Here is a 13,016-nt window from a genome sequence, read left to right on the forward strand (position 1 = left end):
TGCTATTGACCATTGCTGTAACACCAGCAAAGCAAAGGTCAGCCAGGTATCTCCTCACATGTGACAGCTCCTAGTGTTACACTCCCATATGCACCAGTGGCATTTTAATTTGAAAGAAATAAAAACATTCAAAAAAGCAATGTAAAAAGCCTTAAATCAATAATGTTAATATGTAAAATCTTAATTAAGCCTTTTTTTTTTTTTATCAGTACCAGGAGCACTGTGAGCAAGCTCCCCATGCACTGAGTGACACACAACCAGGGAGCAAAGACCAACCACTGATTTTGCTGGAGTATAAAAATTAAGATAGGGGATTAAGAGACCCCCCCCCCCCCTCACCTCTTGCAAGCACCACAGCACTGAACAACAATTTCAGATCCTGCTCAATGCTTATCCAGCCCATGCCCTAACAGTGAGTAGTAGCGAGTGTTTTAGGAAAAGAGTACATCAATCAGATCAAGTAAATTAATTCACCCCCCACCCCCTCCAGCCATTAGTATGTAGGTGTTCTCTCAATATTTACCTAAAAGCAGGCTTCCTCACATCTGCTGAATGTAAACTGAGATGTTTATTTCCCTGTCTGGAAAACATGTAAGTTATGACAAAAATCCTTTACTAAGGTTTTGCATCTTTTAAGCAGGAGTTTTATCACCACAATCCTGTGGATGGTCAAAACCATGGGAAGCCCTGCTAATTAAAAAACACAACACACCATTGAAGAAGCTGACAGCCTGACCCTGGAAAGGGAAAATGATTTAAATACCCTGTTCTGCTTCCCTAATATTAGTGCTGCAGAGTGAAAGCCTAGTCTTTTTTACTACAAAACCCTTCTTCAGTTCCCCTCAAGAGTTAAGTTGGATGCACAAATCAGCCAGGGGGAAAACAGCCACCTCCACAAAGACTATGTTACCCACATGCGGTTTTTCTCCCAGCAGAAGTTGATCCTTCTGTTGCTTTTGCCAGTCTGTGCAGGATCCAGTCTCTGCTCTCTGGTTCCAGTCCCAGGAGAGGCTCCTTGCAAAGCAAACATGTGGCACATCAAACACAGGCTGGGACTTATGTTTGATCCAGCTGACATTTTGCCCTCTGAAATTGGATAAAGTTTTGTGTCAAGATCAGAAAAAGAGCCAGCAAGAGCTGGCAGCACTGTGCTGTCTTCCAGGACTTCACAGAAAATCCATGTTAATGGGCAGCTCATCTTTTAAGATGCCAATCTGTCAATATTATCTGAAAGAGTAAGGAAGGAACAACGATGCACTGAATGCAATAAAAAGTCTTCTTTACTCAGGAGTGTGAAACAGCACTATCATCAGTCTTGGAAATGAAAACATGTAGTCATCCCTACATCAAATCACACAGAGCTGAAGGCAAGGCCTCTGTTTCATGTCCAAGTGCTGAAGTAGAGCAGATCCATCTTCCTTGTTTTCTTGCCAGATCTAGGATATAAATCCATCTCAGGTCTCAGTGATTAACAGCATTTGAGGACTGCAGCTGAAGGATGATATTTCAGTGTGGCAGCAGAGAACAGGATCAGTAAGGTTCACACAACAATACTGGTGAGCATGACAGTGCCCTGCTATTGCTACAAAAGCCCACCACAGGTTTATTTCTAGAGTTACACAGTGATGCCAAAGCTCGGGTGGTATGAGTAGGTAAGATAGAAGAGCAACTTTGGGTGGGGCTCAGTTTTCTTCAGCCTCTTGGATGTGGCTGTAGCAGTTCCAGGGAGAGCAGGACAGCTCTGCAGAGCTGTGACCAGTGTGTGGCTGCTGGGAGCATCCACATCTCCAGGAGGGAACATAGCTGCAAAGCCAAGGGCACAGCCCAGTGCTGGGGCTCAGGGAGGAATAGCTGCCTTTCATCTGTTTGCATAACTTCTGTGAGAACATAAGAGAGCAGGAAGAAGGCAGCTTGAGAACCTCCTAAAACAAAAGTATTTTGCTGCCTCTTCAAGTCTCCCAACCAGTTATGAACACCATATAGGTTACTTTGCATAGAGTTTTAATCCCAACTGCCACACAGATTTCCAGACATGCACAGAGCAGCTCTTCCACATTTGTTATTACGTGATTTTTCTTGGAAAAGTTGGGGTTTTTTCCCCCTAAGAAAAGTTGGTTTTAGACTTTTGCTTGCAGATGTTGACAGCTCTGGAGCAAGGCACTGCAGTATGTTGCACAAGGCTGAAAAATGTCAATGGAAAAGCCTTTCCACTCATTTCTGCAGTGAGTAACCTTACCATTCCATCTCTGCACGTTTTTGCATTCATTTGCAAAACCTCAGGATATATCTGCTTGCCAGACAGACCAAGCTTGGGCAATGATGGCAAAGAACTGTCTCAGCTTGCAGAGAGGAGAAAAGGGAGAAGAAGAGGGATTGGAGGGAGACAAGAGAAATCTGAGCACTGAACTGAGGCTGTCAGAGCCCTAGACTGGCACTGTGACCAGAATGCCACCACATATCTGTCCCCTACCCAGCAAGACACAGCTCCAAAGAGCAAAATAAATTAGTCTGGTTGTATCCCTGACAGGTTGTATCCTCTGGCTGTAGCTGAACGTGGTCTTCCAGCAGAATTAGAATCTAAAAATCACCCCAGCCCCTCAGAGCCCCCTCTCTGCCATCTCAGACCCACCAGAATTTAACTGCTCCATAACCCACCCCTGTCACACTGACCTACATAAGAACAGGCAAAAAGAAAAAGAAAAAAAAACAACAAAACCCAAAACACTTCTTACTGCATGGCTCATTAGAGCCTAAACAAACTGATTCCTCTCTCTCCTCCCCTCACAATTACAATCATTACTATTTCCTTGTGCTTAGGCAAGCGAATTTCCATTGTAAAACCTCCTGTTAGTCCTTCCCCTTACTAAACTCAAGAGAAAAACGTTGAGAAGTGATTTACCAGAGAAGAAAGACATTTTAATACATTATTCATTAAAAACAGGAAAATAAAATTAACAAAGCAACTTTGATCTTTTCCATGATTAATTCATGCACCACAAGCCCTCTGATTTAGAAGATCTCAAACCACGCTAGCTACAGAGCAGAAGTAGCAGGAACAGAGTGACAGCATTTTTAAGTCAAAGCTCCCGTGACTTGTGCAAAAATCCTCCAGAAAAGCAGAATTGGTAGCAGGGAGATCCTGAACCCTCCCTGCTCCCACTGCCTGGGGGCTCCCCTGTGCCAGAACCACCAGCAGCTCACATGTGGGTGGTGATAGCAGGGATCACAACATGCCCTTGGGAGATCCTGCCCACACTGGGAACCACAAGATCCAAGTCAAACCTATTTTTAACCAAGTGCAGTTTAAACCTATTTTTAACCAAGTGCAGTTTAAACCTATTTTTAAAGTGGATGCTCTGGGGACATCCCCTTTTTGGGGCACTGGGGCAGATTCAGAAGTTGGCTGCTTTGGTATTGAAACAAGGTTGTCCACACAATGTCTAACAATCAACTAAATCTGCTTTATACTCACACCTTTATGTCCAGGCAGTGCAATTTGCTAGAGTCACAGGTTTAACATCAACCTCAAAAGGAGGAGGAGCAGGAGAATACTCTTCATGGAAGACAAAGACAAAACACACAAAGAAAGCAGGATGAACAAAAAAAAGCCACTTGAGATGGGAATATCAAGCAGCTTGTGTCCAGAAGTTTTGCAGCATCCCCACAAATAACTAACCATGTTCCTCAACACAGCAGCCATTCCTAGGATGAAATCTCGAGCCTTCCTCACCAAGGGCACTGCACCTCTCCACCAGAAAGCAAGCTACATCCCAAAGCTTAAGTGGAATCTAGTCAGGAACAAAAAAAAACTGGGAAGGCTAATTCAACAGACCAAGTTAAACATTCCCCTTTTTCTGCCTGGGAACTCCGACTGCTGTCATGAGATGCCTCAGCTTTTCTCCTGGAGGTGCACTGGCCTTGGGCTCAGTGGGCAGGATGATCAACACCTGAATCACCACCCTGCAACACCTGGATTCTCCTGGTGGACTGGTCACCCCACAGCTGAGGAGCCCAAGTGGTCTGACAGCAAACTCAGCTCTGATCACACAGCTGACCCAGGAACTTTTGAGATTTCCACGTGGCAGCTTGCCAACGAGCCCTCTAATTTCAACAGCCTTAAAAAGCAGGTTGTTTACCATGTGGCTCTCCCACGCAGCTTCCCACACACCATGGGCTGAGTAAGACTCTGCCACAGCAAAGCATCTGTCAAGAAAAATAAATTCAGCCTCTTGCATTCCCAGCTCACTGGAAAGAGCTCTGCCAAGAAGCAGCACCTCTTCTCATCCACACATCCCCACCTTGGCAATGCAGCAAGGAAATACTCAGTGCTCAGGCTGGGGATCCAGCACAATCCATCCTGAAACTCATGGCAGGGACCATGAGTGCTCTGCCCCTCCCAGTGCCAGGGGTTTATTGTGATTTTCCAGAGGGATTTCCCAAGGGATGCAGCCAGCAGCAGCACCTCAGGAAATGCAGTTGTCCCCAGCAGATTCCCAGCAGCTAACACAGCCAGACCTGATTCTCTCTCCCTTCCCCATCTCCTCCCAAATGTGGTTTTCACCCTGCAATACATATTTCTCCACTTCTGAAATATGTCTCCGGGATTTCAAAAGCAGATGTCCCAAATCCAAACAAATACAGCTTTAAAAATGCTGGCTGCCTCATGGAGAGGGTGTTACTTGCCTCAGCTCAGGAACATAGAATCATAAAGGCTGGAGAAGACCTCCAAGATCATCGAGTCCAACCTTTGGCTGAACATCACATTGTCAACAAAACCACAGCACTGAGTGCCACAGTGTCCAGCTGTTTCTTGAACACTTCCAGGGATGGCAGCTCACCATCAGACTGCTTGGACAGTCTGGAGTCAGCAGCTCCCTCCTGTGACAGCCACCAATTTCATTCTCCCAAAGAGGTGACCCTTTCCAGCAAGTGTAAGAACAGCAGCAATAAATACATATCCTGCCTCCCCACGAGCTCTCCCATCTCACCCTTCTCAATTAATAAACAAGTAGAGGTGGGCGAGTAGGAAGAAAGTCACCTTCCCCAGCAGCTTGTGAGAGACACCTAAAACCTGTACCTCACTTCATCTTTTTTTTTTCCCAGTCCTCCAATGGGGAAGGAACACTTAAGGGGTGAATTTGTTTAGGCATAAATGACAGGCGATGAAAGCCAGCCCATGGTTTGATGGTCACAACAGCCCTCACACAGGCTTAAGCAGTTCTCCCCACACACAGCACCCTGCCTTCCCACACAGCCATCTTCCAGCCAGATCATGGGACACAGGGATTTCTCTGCCATGGCCTTCATGTTCAACTTGTCGTCAGCCCTTTTGGATGTAACTGGACCCTTCCCCCAAAGGGATTGTTTTTCCCACTTTGCCTCCCCTTCACAAAGGAAATACAGAATCAGAGTCAATACAAGTAAAAACAGGTGTAGGACTAGACTGAGGCCATCACTCAGTAAGGATTCCTCACTCAACACCTAAGAACTCTGAGCTGGGCAGGCTGGACAAGAAACATTTCTCTGCCTTTTTCCTTGCTGACTTGCAAGTCAGATTTGCAAGTTCATACTGTGAACATACAGGAAGGACACAGTTTAGACACAAAAATTTTGGCATTGTCTGACTTTTGAGAGTTTGATTCTCTAGTGATATCCTTCAAATGAAAAGGTTTCTGGCTTTAAGGCAGTTCCCTACATTTTATAAACAAAGAAAATTATTACTGGAAGCAAGTTCATCTGCTGGAACTGCAGCAGTGTCCCTGGTCCTGGCTCAGCAGCAAGGCTGTGGTTTTGAGCACACAGCTCCAGGGAGAGAGGAGAGCACTAAGAAAGGAATATGCTTTACTGTGTGGATCAGTGCTTCTGACAGACACACGCTCAACAAGTCTGGCAGCTAGACGGCAGAAAAGAGCTGAGATTCTGGGATTAAAAACAGTTCCAGACTCTAGAAAGAAACCAGCTTTGATGGTCACAGCTATGCTGCTGCAGCCTTTCCCTGTCCCTGGCAGCTCCTCTACAATCCCTCTGTCCATATTCTCCTCCCCCCACCTCCTTTAGCCTTTCGGGCTTCTTTCAGCTGCTACTTCCTGACTACTCCTGCCCATACCCACCCATCACAACTCCCCAGACCAGCCTCCTACTTCCTTCCATCTCTCCTTATATTCCTTATCTCTGTCCTTCTTCCAGACCCTTATGGCTCTATTTTTTCTCCAGGCAACTTTTCCCCCTTGTCTCAGTGGATGGGGCAAAGAGGGCAGGGCACCTGCTCAGCCAGACCTCCTGCCTTCCTCCCTCCTTCCTCTGCACCACTGCCAGGGTTCCCCCTCCTTCCTCACTGCAGAACCCAGGGCAGGGCTGAGCTCAGGGAGAATTCTGGCCCAAAAGCCAACCACAGCCCTGCTCCAATTTCCCAGTCCAGACAGCTGATGCAGATCTGGCCTCACTCAAGGCAGCCCCAGGGAAACCCAAGAGCATCCTTTTCAGACAGACAGATTTACCCTCAATTATGAAACTGCCTCATTCCCTCATCTGCAACCACCAGCAGTGCTGGCAGTGCCAGGAGGAGCAGCCACTGAGGTGGCTCAGTGAAGGTGGTGTCCACAGCACTCTGAGCCATGCTGATGGCATGCACTCCATCCCACATCACAAATGAGTACATTTTCCCTAAAGCCAGCAGACAGGGACAACAGAAGCTTTCATCCCTCCTTCTCTTGCCTCTGCCAAGCTTGAGGTCACCCTGGCCAAACAACATCAGGATCTCTTTGCTCAAAGCTCTATTTTGATTCAGCATTTCGTTCTGGAAAACAAACAGAATCATTGCTGCTGAAGCACTCCAGGAAACAAAAACAGCTGGCACTGAAGAGCAGGAAACTAATTTTCTGCTGGGCATGGTCTGGAACAACGTAAACCAGAGGTGTATAAACTGCAAGTGCATGTATTTGCCTCCTAAAGCATCACTAGAAGATGAACTCTGCTTCCTACAGCTCCATGCCAGCTCACTAATGCTGAAGACCCTGTTGTGCTCTTGGCTGCTTGGGACATGTTGCCCCACCCCAGTGAGGTGTAGGACTGAAGTGCTCAACACCCTCACCATGCAGCAGACTGGTGCTGCTGATCCTCCTCGTGTCTGTGGAGCCACAGGGAACCTTGGGTCTCCCCATGAGCACTAATGATGCCTGAATAGCTCCCAGGTAAACTGAGCTAGTTAAACACTGCAGTACAAGAGAATCCTGTTACCTTCAGGGGACAAGGACTTCTGAATGCCAAACAGGCTGGGCTGCCAGGCACTCAGACACACAGAAAATCTGTGACTGTGATGGTACCACCTACATCAGGAGTCTCCTCCAGCAGCCAGAGTTGAGATACTCAGACATTAAATGGGAGACAGTATAATCTGATAGTTGGTGGAGCCAAAGTTATAAAAATATTTATAACAAAAGAAACAGCATGGTTTTGTTGGTATTATTTTTTTCCTGCAGTTTCTAGCACAGATTTACAGAGTGACCCCTGGTAAAGCACTGAGGCTTTGGACAGTCATTTACCTAAATCAGGCACCTCACATACCACAGTCTAGAGAAATTCAGACACAACCTGAGGTGTGCTACTGTCAGAGCATGCCCTTCATCCCAGGCCAGGGTATTATCCAGGTGCCTTCATCCGCACTGGATCCAGAGAGGGCTGGCAATGAAACAGCATCAGGGTGCAACAACCAGGGCTGTGCCATCATCCCTAGAGCCCAGCACTCACCTCCTATAGCTTCCTGTGCCTCTCCTTTCATCCCATACTCTCTGCTGCAGCACAAACACCAGCACAGCCCTGTCGTTCAAGGCCAAGGAGATTTCAGCTCCTCTGGGAACCACCATCACCTCTTCCAGGAATCACATTAAAATAAAGCAAAGAAACCTCTGCTCCTCATTACAGCCAGGAACACTGAAATCCCACTGACTGCATATTTATCTCTAGGTTTCAGAGCCCAGACAAAACACAGCCCACTGAGGAAGTGAAGTTAACCCTGATATTGCTGTTTGTTGCATTTTTACAGTGCCTGGGTATCTCTGAGGTTGGCAGATCATGGCAAGTCACAAATTACTGACAAAAACCTCTTGGCATTAGACATGTATGGGGCTCACAGGGATCATTTTCTGAGAAACAGAAGTAGACCTGTGGATTTGAGGTAGCTGTGGTGCTGTTCTCCTCCTGCCTTTACATTACAGCCCCTCCATAAACACCAGGCAAATAATATCCCAGGGTCTGGCTCTTCCTGCTACCAGGAATAAACAGCTTTGTTTGCTTTACTGTTGAATTTTTTTTTCCTGTGAAAATTCAGAATTTAACAAATCTGCATTTTTTGGGGTTTTTTTTTTTTTTGTTGTTGTTGTTGTTGTTTTGGTTTGGGGTTTTTTGTTTGTTTGTGGTTTTTTGTTTGTGTTTTTTTTTTGTGGCAGAGAGACACATGTGAAAGATCAGAGTTCCAGCGTGCAAGAATATTTGGGTTCTCTTGGCAATATTTACACATGAAATGCAATGTGCACAATTTGAAAGTTTCACTTTGAAATACAAAAAAAAAAAAAAAAAAGAAATTCATGGAGGCTTCAGGACAAGGACAGAGCTGTTCTTGCTCCCCCTGGCTTGGCTGATAAGCCTCTGTTGGCATGTGCAGAGTGCAACCTCCAGGAGACCAATACCTGCTCAGGACTTTCAAGATCAGCCTCTGGAAACCTTTTACTTTTTAACCTGAATGGTATCTTCCAGCAAGTCTGGGGATCCACTGAAGTTCACCTGCCTGCCAAACAGAGATGCACAGTATTTTTTGATTACATTCCTGCAAGGGCTCAGTCTTCTCGGGGCACACTTAGGGTGGATTTTCTCCCCCATGGGACTCAACACTGTCGTGACCTATCTCCATCTGAAAATGCAGAGCTGAACCAACAGGGAATGGATCTGGAAATCCTTTCCCTGCAGCAGGCAGGTGTGACAAGTGTAAAACACTGAAAAAAGTGCAGACATTGGGGAAAAAAAAATCCAAGTGTGTAGAAATGCATGTCTCCTGCTAGTGTCTGCCACATAAGGCTTTGGGGAAAAAAAAATCCAAGTGTGTAGAAATGCATGTCTCCTGCTAGTGTCTGCCACATAAGGCTTTGGGCTAGACATTAAAGACTTCCATGTCTTCAGACTGTGAACCAAAGACAGCACAACTTCATCTCATTCTGCACTGATATGGCCTGTTTGGACCAGCAGGTTTTCTAGGTAGTATCTAGTACAAACTTTAAAACTCTGCTAGAGCCACTAAACCAAAAGAAAAGAGTAGCCCAAAAAATCCAGGATGAGATCTGGGCATTTTTTTATTCCTGGTTCCTAGTTTCCAGTATTTATTCTGTTAACTATAAAAGATGGGCTGAAAGCAGTCATCATTGCAGTTTACAGAGGACTGGAAAAACTCTTTTTTACTCCCTGTTGTACGAAAACCTGGTAATAGATCTGTCAATAGAAATGTTATGGGGCTGAGGAGCTACATTACAGTGCAGAGCAAAGATCTTGTTAGCACAATACCTATGTTCCACTTGACACTTTAAGGCTGCAGATCTTTAGTGGTACCTGTCAGAGAAAACACTACTTCTTTAAAAAAAACTTCATGTTAGAAAAATATATTCTAAGAAAAATGACAGTGAAAGACCAAGAGTCTATGTGTTTGAGGACAAACCTTTTTAATGTGCCAGCTGCAAAACAGAGCAGCATTTCCTGGTCCAGAAGCAGGTTTGGGCTTTCTGAACCTGCTTCTTAGCTTACTTGCAGGTAAGCAGGTTCAGCTTCCCTCTTGGGGGATGGAACTAGATGATCCCAAAGGTCCCTTCCAATATGATTCTATGATTGCCTGCTGCTGCAAACCCTACCAACGTGAAATATTTAGCAATATGTGCTATATCTGCCCTACCAACTCACTTGGCTTTTCAATATTCTTCTCATTCTATTTCTTGCCCAGAACTCAAATTTGTCATTGTCTTTACTGGCACTGGAAGAAAAGAAACAACCATTACTTACCTCAGAACTATGAAATTAAAACTAAACTTCAAGCCAGAATTATCACTTTGAGTGACAACATGGAAAAAAAAAATTAAAAAAGGCAAATTGCAAGAGTTCAAAGCACTAAAATAGAAGCAATATTTTCTAGAGGGCTTGCTTCATTCATTAATTCAGTCAAATACTTCATTTGTATTAATTTAATCAGCTTTGCTCAGGATTAAATAGAGCAAACAGAAAGAGAGGTGGCAAACTGAGGGCACACAGCACACCTTGCAGGCAAAGCTTTGAGGGGACTGGGCTGGCTCTGGGACTCCAGTGGTGCAAGGGGAGAGGTTCAATCCACCCAGGCACACACCTGGGACCTCCCAGTGCCTGGCCCAGGCACCACCACCAGCTCTCAGCAATCTCTTCTAACTTCTCACAGGGATCCAGAGGCACAAACCACAGCAGTGGTTCACCCACGCTCACTGCAAGGCTTTTTATTTCAAATCAGTCATATCCTGCCCAACAAGAGCTAATTCAGGGTTTGCTCTTTTACAGCTGAAGCCAGTATTCAGGGGGAAAAAGCAACAAGCACTGGAGAGCAGGTCTGAATTCAATGTCACTACCTGAGCAACACCCTCTGGGGCACCTCAAGAGCACTATGTGTGTAAGAGAGCAATAAAGCAGAATTTTTTTCCCTTTATAGAGGGCCTGCAAGAGTTGGGACCTTGTGGATTATCGCAGAGATCCTGTGGATTATCTCAGAGATCCTGGCACACATGGGATCACAGGGAAGGAGGGCAGCAGAACTCCCTGGGTGCTGTTAAACCTCAGCTCCTGCAGCCCCCAGGGTTGGGCAGAGCTTGGTGGGGTCCCACACACTGCACCCTGCTCCTGCTCCCAGCTCCTCAGCTGACAACCTGCCTCAATCCTCAGCAAAATCACACCTCAGAGAAGGCACAGTCACTGTTTTTAAGAGAGCAGAGGCAAGGAGAGACAAACAGCGACAGTGAGAGGTATGAAATGTTAAAGACACCCTTGGAAGGGGGGAGAAAATTGTATTTATATGCAGGGTAAAAAGAATAAGAAAGTTTTCAAAAGGAATTGTATGACTTGAAAGAAAAAATTGGTGACTCAAAAAAAAAAAATCCTAAGAGGGTAAAATAAAGAAAACCCAGAAAAGAGTAAATAATTCATTAGAGAAGGGGCAGGAAATCAATCCCTAAGCAATGCCTGAAGTCCGGCAGGCAGAAGTCAGTCCTCACCTTCCTTACAAAACAGTCTGGACTGAAACAGCTCTTGGGTCAGTAAGGGAGGTGGCTGGGGAAGGGTGGGCTTCCCTCCACCCCAGCTGGGTGCCAGGGCCACCAGCATGTGTCACCCTAGGGGAGTTCAGGACTTGGTCTTTGCTGACCCTTGTGTGTTCCTTCTAACTCAGAGTATTCTGTGATTTCTGTGAGAGGTAAATCTCCTCCCTAGGTAAGGAGATTTTCATTTTAATTTTGCACTGGTTGCTTTACACAGGGAATGTCAGCTGAATAAGGGTGGTTATTATAAACAGACACAGCTTAGCACATATATCCAAGCAGAGAAAATAAAGAGAGGCAAGTATGATTTCTCTAGGGCTCCCTCCCTCACTTCATATTGCTCTGCTCCTTTCTTTTTCTGAAAAACTACATGTATTTTTAACACATCAAACAGGCAGGTCTCCCTGGCTCAAAACAGCAGGGTAGCAGTGATGGACAGAAGAGCCATGTGGGAACCTGCAAAGACCTAACCTCTTTCCAGCTCTATGGTTCCAATACTGCCCTTACATCCTGGCAGTATTCAAAAATGTCTCTGTCACTCACAGGAGTGACACCCTGCTCCCCCATCCCTGCTGTAGGGGCAGCAGAACTAAATTAAGATTTTGGTCAGAAGAACTTTTGATCAAACCAAAAAACCACCACTCCTAAAGGTAAAGTGCAAGCAGTACCAGGACTGCCTGTTTTGAGTAAGCAAAACAGGACAAACAAAATAGGACAAACAAACTAGGGCAGTCTCAGGTGGGCCTAAAACCCCAATCTCAATTTTGTTGGGGGTTTTTTGGGTTTTGCTCATTTTTCTTCTTAGCCCTCTCCCCTATTTCCTCCCTCTCTTTGCCGACTTTTTCAGCTTTTACTTTACTGGAGGTAGACAATGGTGCCTGAGACCCTGTGAATTTGGCTATTTCCATAAACAAAACAACTAGCTCGGCATAAGAAGTCATAGGGAGCAGGGAGGATGTGGCAGTGGCTGCACTCCAGATCAGGGGAACAAGTGGGAAGCTGCTTTTTGAGCTTTTACGTTGTGAATTATTCTCAGACTTCCTTCCGAAAAACCATTAAAATTCCAAATACAATTCAGAGCCTCCACATTTCCAGCAAAAGAGACAAAAGTAGAATTACACATGATGTTATGAACAAGACCTCTCTGTTTATCAGAGGGGAAACCCCTTCTTCATGAACACCTCCTTTACCCAATGACTGGGAAAAGTCAGTATCTGCAATCAGGTCTGCCCTGGATTAAGTCTTTTCTTGGAAACTCTAAATGTGACCATACATGGGAACAACCAGATAAGAAAAAAGCCAAGAGCCATCTTTGATCTTCCCGTTCTATAAGTCTACACATCCTCAAGAAAAAAAGAGGAAAGAGAAGTAAATTATTTCCAACATTTCCCATTTCCCTTGGAAAGCAGTAGCTGTACAAACATCTGAGTTCTTCATTTCTCATCTCTGAGACCTTGTTAGCAACATGCTCAGCCACCAGCACAGATCTGAAACACACTCTGGATTTATGCTCATGCCCACCATCTCTACTCAACACTGCTTTAAATTGCCAAGCATATACACTCTTGTATCTTGTGGACACAAACTGGGGTGTAAGTCAGTAAAATCCCTCCACTTTCTTCTCTTTCCATCCCTGGCTCTGTCATAGGAAATTAAAGCCAATTTCTAACCTATTTTTCATCCCTGCAAGAAATTCCTGCAGGCCTC

The 13,016-nt window shown here is 45.3% G+C and overlaps 1 protein-coding gene across 1 annotated transcript in view; it reads right to left on the reverse strand.

Annotated features, from left to right (window-relative positions):
* PRKCH (protein kinase C eta) overlaps positions 1-13,016 on the reverse strand; it is a 112,529-nt gene that overhangs the window by 72,013 nt on the left and 27,500 nt on the right. The gene's annotated exons all lie outside the window — the stretch shown is intronic.

This window comes from Cinclus cinclus, chromosome 6 (assembly GCF_963662255.1).
Source record: "Cinclus cinclus chromosome 6, bCinCin1.1, whole genome shotgun sequence".
Classification (NCBI taxonomy): domain Eukaryota; kingdom Metazoa; phylum Chordata; class Aves; order Passeriformes; family Cinclidae; genus Cinclus; species Cinclus cinclus.